This window comes from Pteropus alecto, unplaced genomic scaffold, assembly GCF_000325575.1.
Source record: "Pteropus alecto unplaced genomic scaffold, ASM32557v1 scaffold1197, whole genome shotgun sequence".
Taxonomy (NCBI): domain Eukaryota; kingdom Metazoa; phylum Chordata; class Mammalia; order Chiroptera; family Pteropodidae; genus Pteropus; species Pteropus alecto.
The window spans coordinates 416892-425104 of NW_006441068.1; the positions used below are offsets into that span (position 1 = coordinate 416892).

An 8213-nucleotide genomic window follows, 5' to 3' on the forward strand; every position below is an offset into this window, starting at 1 on the left:
TTTAATTTTATTTTTTTTTAAGTTTGGAAAAATCTTAATTTCTCCTTCATATCTAAAAGAGAGCTTAGCTGGATACATTATTCTAGGCTGATAGTTCCTTTCACATAATAGTTTAAATATTTGATTCTATTGCTTTCTGGCTTGTAATGTTTCTGCTGAGAAGTCCGAGGATAATCTAGTGGATTTTCCTTTTTCGAGTTACTGTTTTCTTCTCTCTGGCTGCCCTGAGAATTCTGTCTTTGTTGTTGGTTTTTGATAATTTTAATACAATATGTTTTGGTGAAGGCCTTTTTGGGTTGAGATAATTAGGTGTTCTGCTGACTTCTTAAATTCCAAGCCCCAGCTCGTTTCTTAGATTTGGGAAATTCTCATTAACTATTTGTCTGAAAATGCTTTCTAGTCCCTGCTCCTTTTCTTTGCCTTTGGTAATGCCCATTATTCTTATGTTTCCTCTCCTGATGATAACAGCTAGTTCTTGAATTTCTCTTTCACTATTTTTCATTCTTCGGTTTCTCTTCTTCTTCTGATTTATTTCTAGATTTCTGTCTTCAGTGTCACTGATCCTTTCCTCCATTTGGTCGACTCTATTTCCCAAGCTTGCTATTTCATTTTTTATCTCTTGCACTGTGTTCTTCATCTCCAGATGTTCTATTTGGTTCTTTATGAGGGTTTCAGTCTCCTTGCTAAAGAATTTGTTCTGTTCATCTAGTTATTTTTTCAATTCCTGAAATTGTTGATATGATTCGTTTCAGATCTCATTGAATTTTTTCAGAAGTACCATCCTGAATTCTCTGTCTTTTAAGTCGCATATTTTATGTCTGTAAGCTTATTTTCTGGAGGTTTTTATCTTTCTTTCTGAGATGCCTTGTCACTTTGGTTGTTCATGGTGTTTAATGGACTATTTCTCTGCCTGGACATTAATGGAAGTGTGTTCTGCTTTTTTTTTTTTTTTTTCAAAAGAAAGATTTATTATATAATGGTTCCTAGGCTGTTGCAAATAAAGTATTTTTCTTTCGGTTTCCAGTAGGTGATGTCTAAGTCTCTTGGGTCTCTGCTTTATATAAAGTCTTAATATTGTCTTTTTTTTTTCTTATAGATGTTTAATCACGCTTGCTACCCTCAGTCTCAGTTCCTGTCAGTGTTAGCAACAGTTTTGGTAGTGTTTGCTCAGATTCCCCTGGAGCTCTGTGGCGTTTTGTCTCAAAGGGTATGGCAGAGGAGCCCTCTGGGTTGGTGGTTGGGGGCTACAGCTCAGCCTAGGTTTGCAACCACAGCTGGTAAAAAACAACTGTTGTTTCTCTGCCATCCCTGCTTTTCTGCTGTCCCCGTTTCTCTGTCTTCTGCTCTGATGACTGGGCACTGCCGTTGGATACGTGGAGCTCACAGCACTCCCAGGCAGGGCTGTTCAGGGAAATCGCCACACATTCTCCCCTCCCCCTCCTGCTACAGGGAGCTCCAGCTGCCGCTGTGAGAGGCAGCTTCTTTGTTTCTCCCAGTCCACCGCTCCACACCCAGGGTTCTGATCTGTGGTAGTTCTTATGCGCAAGTCCCATGCTCAGACGTGCTGGTGTGCAGTTTGCACATTTTTTGTTGAATTTTAGATGTTCAGCTTATTGTTGTTTCAAGGGGAGAGATTTGGGGACGTCTCTCACTCTGTCATGTTTCTTGTATATTTCTTTAAATTTTCTTTTTACATAATCATTTCTTCACTTTCATTTCTTCTAATGAAAACATTTAGTGTAATATTGAATAGAAGATAGTGGGAATCTTAATCTTATTTCAATCTCAAACAGAAATCTAGTATCATTTCACTATTATATGTTGTGAAATACAACATATAACATGTTGAGATTTTTTTTATGGATACATTTCATCAAATAAATTACCTTCTAGTTGACAAATTATTATCATGAAAGATATTGAATTTTATTTAATAAATTTTCTACATCTATTAAAAATAGTCTTATTATTTTTCTCCTTTGGTCTGTTAGTGTGATGAAGTACATTGATTTTTCTAATGTTAATTCTACTTTCATCCAATAGTGCCAATTTTGTCAAATATGTTATAGTTTTTATGTATTGTTATTTTTGATTTGCTAAATTTTGTTTAGAATTTTTATATCCATGTTCATAAATGAGATTGGCCTATGATAATTCCTATTCAATGTCCTTGTCCGCTTTTGATGTATAAAGTTTATACTAGCTTCATAAAATGAATAATTTTCATAAATGTGGAGATTTTCTAGTTATCACTTTGGATTTTTTACCTCACCTATATTTTAGCTGAGCAGCTCTTCTCACCTTTGTTATCTCTCCAATGTCATCAAGCAAATATTTTCATATTTCTTTTCAATTTTCAGGTTTTTTCAGTGTAGGGTTAATTTGAATATCTTACTATGTACTTCCCAGAAGCTTTCTCATTTGCTTTTCATCACAGAAAACCGTGGGATCTTTATATGGAATATGCCACCTCTGGTTATTATCATAGAAGAAATTGTGGCCTTTTTTTGTCTTCTGATAAAGCAGATCTCTAGTCATTACTCCAGGATGTGATAATTCATTCAGAGCCCTCATGAGCAGATGTTGAAATGTCTTCTATCCTGTGCAAGGCACTGTGCAAGGTGTTGATGATACTAAAATAAATACGGCTTTGTCCCAAACTTCAAGGAGCTCACTCTTAAAGAGAATGTTAAAGTATACCAGTATAGTGTGATAGGTGGAAAGGTGGAAGTTGTCAAGGAGTACCAAAGACAGAAGGAGGAGAAGAGCCAATTGAGACTTGGGGAGCTAGAAAAAGATTCTGATAAAGATGATCCTGAAATGAGTAAGAGAGAATTAGAAGAAATTTGATAAAAGAAGGATCAAATGAGAAGGTATTTGATAAAACAAGGAAGCGGAGGCATTAAAGCAGAATGAGTGCCTTGTTATCGTGTGGTGTTTGTAAGCCCAGGAAACATGGCACATTTTGACTGAGTCAAAGAATTAGGGTGGAGATGGGAGTTGGGGAATGAAATTGATTAAGTTCATTACTTCAAATGTGACCCTTTCTGGGCCTCCAATATTTTCAGTAAAATATTAAGGTGAGGGGAAGAAAAAAGCCCACCTGTAAAAAGAGCAGTACTTCCCATCTTCTGGGATAATATTGACTTCCCATTGAGAGTGGGTCATGCTACAGGACAGAGAGGCAGGGACTCACTTTCCCTTTTTGTAACTGAGAATTCTCTTATTATCTTAAATACACAGAGAGACAATTAGGCTGCAACAATGTGAAAAACACATGGGAAAATAAGGAGTCTTGCCTAGTAAGAAACTGCTTGTTTTTTAGGCTTTCATCCCAGGCATGGCTTCTTAGATGCTGTTCGCCCTTATAAAAAAAAAGGGGGAAGGAACTGCCTTCTGACTCTGAAGAGGCTGAGTCACCATGTTATTTATTGTGATTATCAGCCTCTAGGACACCACCTCCCCTCTTTTAAAGAGTTTTCTTTATCTGCAAAGTGCTCAATAATTTTGGCTTGAGCAGACTATGATATTTAAATTAGGGGACTTTGCTACGAAATGCCTAAAGATATTTCAGTCTGTATAACAAATATAGGACTGGCTGGCAAAGGTAGATCTGAAAGGATTATACCTCTCATCCTCCATCTTGAAAAGACTCTGACACTTACCCACACTCCCTTTACCTACTACTGGTTGAAAAAATGTTCCATTTGAATCTAGGTCTTATGTTTCTTGCTTATGGATTTACATGTGAATAGTCATTTTACCAGTCTTGGACCACATCCTTCTTGATTGTTGGTATTAGCTTGAGTGCAGAGATGAAGAAGAGTGACAAAAGTTTCAGTTTCTTATTAATCCCATCATCGAAAAGTAGACATTTCATTTATAACCTATTTTCAACCATTTATTTACCACTGGGGATTGCCAGCCTAGAGGATTATTTTGATCCAGGCATCAGCTGAGAAAAGCTACCCAGGTAAAGAGATAAGATGATGAAATTTGAGAAAGAGAAGACAATTTTAAGAAATCTTGACTGGAAATTTTCAAATTCCTCATTCCTGCCAAATCTGAAAAGGAGGCAAACCCTTCATTCAACATATAAGATTTTTCTCTCTTCGCATCAACAATGTTTCTGCCTTCATTTGTCAGGTAATGCAAGCCAGGCAGCTGCAAAAAAAGTATGTGCAGAGAAAATGACAGTAGGAGTGGAAATGAATGGAGTGGAGATGAATGTGGAAGTACACAAACATTAACTTTTCTTTTGCTGGTCATTCTGGTAGAATAAATATATATATCATGGTGTCTTCTTTATGAAGACTCGCAAGAGATGTTGAGAAATCTTCCCTTTGCTCCTGGGGTGCACAGCAGTTAAAACCCGAGGGATATGATGAGATAGGATAAAATTTCATGCACGATTATTTGTATCTTTGTTTCCTGCTAGTCCTGGACTTGTATATATGCTCTAGGGCTACCATATATAGTTAGAAAACCAGCACTTTCTGGGTTTCTGTTTATTTTCTAAAATTGTTCCATGTCCATTCCACTGACCTAATTACAGATCTACTACTCTTGTTCCAGAACTCAGTTGACTCCAGTATATTGGCTCTACCTGAAGGCTTCCCACATTTTCTACTTTGCCCTCCACACTAGCCTGAATTAAAACTTCCCAAGATTAATTTTTGTTTTAGATTTACATGAAATGTTCTATTTATCTCTATTGCAGTTTTCAGCACATCATATTATGTCTGCTTCCATCTCTGTGTCCCCTACAGATACTACAATATTTTAGGACAAGACCTATATTTTAATCTCTATATCCCTGGCAGAAGCACAATACCAGAAGCAGATTAGGTGTTTATTAAATGGTTTGTAAACAAAACATATCTGAATGCCAATCCTGAGGAGCAGGAGCTCTTTTGACTCAACACAACCTGGGATCATGAGTTAAGAAGAAGATGCAGGACTTACTAGGCCCCTTACTAAGTCATAAGACCTGACCCAAAATGGAACACATTTTCAATTGATAATGAGTAAAGGAAATGTAGATAAGTGTCAGAGTCTTTTAAAGATGAAGCATAAGAGGTGTAATCCTAGACTATACCTGCCATTGTTCACAACTCTAAGGGCACATTTTTTAGTAGATAGGGAAAAAAAACTAAACATGATGGTGGAAGCATTAGCCCATTGCATGAAGAGGTAAAATTCTAGAATGTCCAGAAAAGGCCTAAGATTCCATCATTCTCATTAGGCCAATTTCTACATATGTTAATATTCAAGGCTAGGGTTTCTTTGTGGAGGCAGAGCCATAGAATCCTCATGCAGTTGACCTGCCTGTGCTGAATGGTGTGAACAAAGTAGGGAGAGCATATTGCTCTTATAAGAGCCAAAAAGCTTCAGAGGCAACAAGAATAAATGCCAAGACAAAATCTTAGTTTTCAGGAGCAACAATTCAGACACCAGATTGAAGAGCCACATAAATAGGCCCCTAGGAGATATAATTGTACCTCAAACTCTATTGACAAAACGGCTGCCTTTTCATTCTATAAATTTTCTAAAGTGCAGTACAGAATTAGCAATTAAAAGTGTCAAAGGGCAATGCTGTACAAACACTAGACTAAGCAGGCAGGTTGAGCATTTTAGGTCAATATATTCATACGGCATCAGAGTAAAAGAGAAAAAAAGACAGAAAAAGACGGAGTGAGAAGGATGCAGACAGATACAGAGCATGACAGAGTGAAGTTTACGAGAAGGTTGTCATGGCTGTCTGTGACCCGTGTGATGGCCTATATGCTTGTTGGCCTCCAGGGCTTGCTGTCTGCCGCTCCTGTTTGCCCACCTGTTCGGCAGGGATCTGTCCATGGTGAGCAAAGTGGAGATGGCAGAGCCGGCGCTCAGAATGAGTGAAGGCGGCGCAGGATGCTGTAGGGACTGGTTGGCTATGGCTGCAGGATAAGGTAGGAGAGTAACAGAGACTGTTTTTTGCGCCGAAGGGTGTGCGTTTGTGTACTGCAGAAAGAAGAGACAAGTGTGATCCCAGGCGACAGGACAGCATACTCGTACGTTTGTAGGCGTTCCGGAAATCTCCCTAATTTGCACTTTGCGACTAGGGTCGCAAAAGTAGGAAGAGCTTCCTTCGAGCCGGAATCGAACCAGCGACCTAAGGATGCCTACACACGAGTTGGTCTACAGTCCTCCGCTCTACCAGCTGAGCTATCGAAGGAGAGCCGATAGTAAAGCTAGGATATTACTCTTTGTGGAAACTACGGAGGTCGAGACACTGGAAGGCCCCAAGTCCGATATGTTTTAAGTTGTTTAGAAGCCCCATTCAACGGAGTCGTGCATGCGCCGGGGCTTGGGAGTGGCGTGGGGTCCCAATTACATTAGCATTTCCCCTGCCCGCGCCGCTTTCCATGGAGGGGGCAGAGACAACCATCGTCAGTGACCAGAAAACAGGTAAGACGGTGACAGGAGGGGCGTTAGCGAAACAAATGCGTGTGTAGGGTAGGGGAGGACTTGCGGGAAAAGGAAAAGAGGAGAATCCACTGGAATGGGGCACTGGGGGGGAATTGGCAGGGTCGGGTGGAGGGCCCTCAAGGAGCGCCGCCTCTAAGCGCCTCGCCCCACACTTTACCATCGCTGCCCCCGCCCCTGTTCTGACGCATCCCCACCCCAATCAAGCAGACTTGATTTTAGATTACAATTCTTACAAAAGTAAGAGTTCACAAACAGTCCTACGTACTTCATACATTGAGCATCATATCAGGAGGCGCGTTTCAACTTTAAATGCTAACATTGATCAGCGGGTTCACATATATATAGTCCTTTGCTCCATTGTAAATTCCCACATCAGCCTATCGTTAAATGACATTTGAATCAATGTCATCACCGCTTGAATCATTTTTTCATGACTTGCTAAATTGTGATTTCTAATTCTATATTTCTTCCACATTTACTGGCTAGAAATACTCTCTAAAGAACTTTTACTCACCAACTAGAACTACTTGGTTATCTTAAATAAAATTCACATATAATACATAAGAATAATGCTTGATTCTTATCCATGAATTGCCAAATTTCAGAGTAAATAATTTGCTCTCTAGTTATTTCCACGGGTGATCAATATGTTTTCTCCCTGCATTTTAAAGATGCAGTAAGTATTCCTTTTAATCATTAGTTTCTTCCGTATCCAGCCAATGGAAACTTCTTGTTGGTTCCTGCGAACTATTGAGCCAGTAGTTTGCAGAAACTTTTACTTTCTTGACAGCTCTTCTTGCTTCCTGCTCCAAACCTGAAATCAGCCACTTCTCTAAAAAGACTTGGTTCTTTTTAATCAAAATGATTTTTAGAGACTACAATATTTCAGTGATTTCATGAGAGAGTAGTAATTGCCTTTCCTCTGTAGATTATAGGAAAGGAATAATTACATGTCCTCACACTAGGGGATCAGTAACATGTACCCAGCTAGATTGTGAGGTTCTCTCTCATCAATCATACACCTGTTATTAATCACAAGTTTTTGTGCCCACTTTTAATACATTGGAGAAATTTAAAGGGTGGATGTTTTTATTATTATTTAAACAAACACCAAACCATTGAGAGTAGTAGAATTCAAACTCATGAACCCCAAAACCCTGGAGTCAAAGCCTGGATCCTTCAACTACACCAGCTCATAGCTTAAGCCTTCCTAAATTACTTTCTTCAAATTTTGTAGACTACATAGAAGATCGTTGGATTGAGCGTTATTGCTTGAGAAAAGTTCTTTGCATTCTAGAAATTGAACTTCCTGAAGACTTGGCCTTGCCTTCTAGGTCCAAACTCAGTTCTTGGCAAATAACAGGCACCCACTGATTTGTCGAAGGGGCATACATCATTTTTTTTTTAGCATTTTATTTTATTTTATTATTAGTTTCAGAAGGGGCATACGTCTTGATCTACATCACCTCCTTCAAGCCTTGGAGAAGAGGGAGGTAAGAAGGGAAACCTCAGGTCCCCCATGACACCCATGCACCAAAACTTCAGCTCTTTACACAACTTGTTAGCATGATACTCGGAGATCTAGAAGGAGCTGTGAAGAGCCTTGGAGTAACCACGAGTGTAAGGCGAGCCTTGTATCTGCTCCCCTTCTTGCTCCCAGAACCTATGGTTTTTATTTGGTAATGGGATAATAGCACCATACAAGTAGGCTGTTGGAAATGATCCAGTAGTAGAGAGAAGCA

The 8213-nt window shown here is 39.1% G+C and overlaps 1 non-coding gene across 1 annotated transcript; it reads right to left on the minus strand.

Annotated features, from left to right (window-relative positions):
- Positions 1-6126: 6126 nt before the first annotated feature.
- TRNAY-GUA lies at positions 6127-6217 on the minus strand. Its single transcript is given in 2 exon segments — positions 6127-6162; positions 6181-6217. It is a non-coding gene; the product is annotated as a tRNA-Tyr (tRNA).
- Between the last annotated feature and the right edge of the window lie 1996 nt (positions 6218-8213).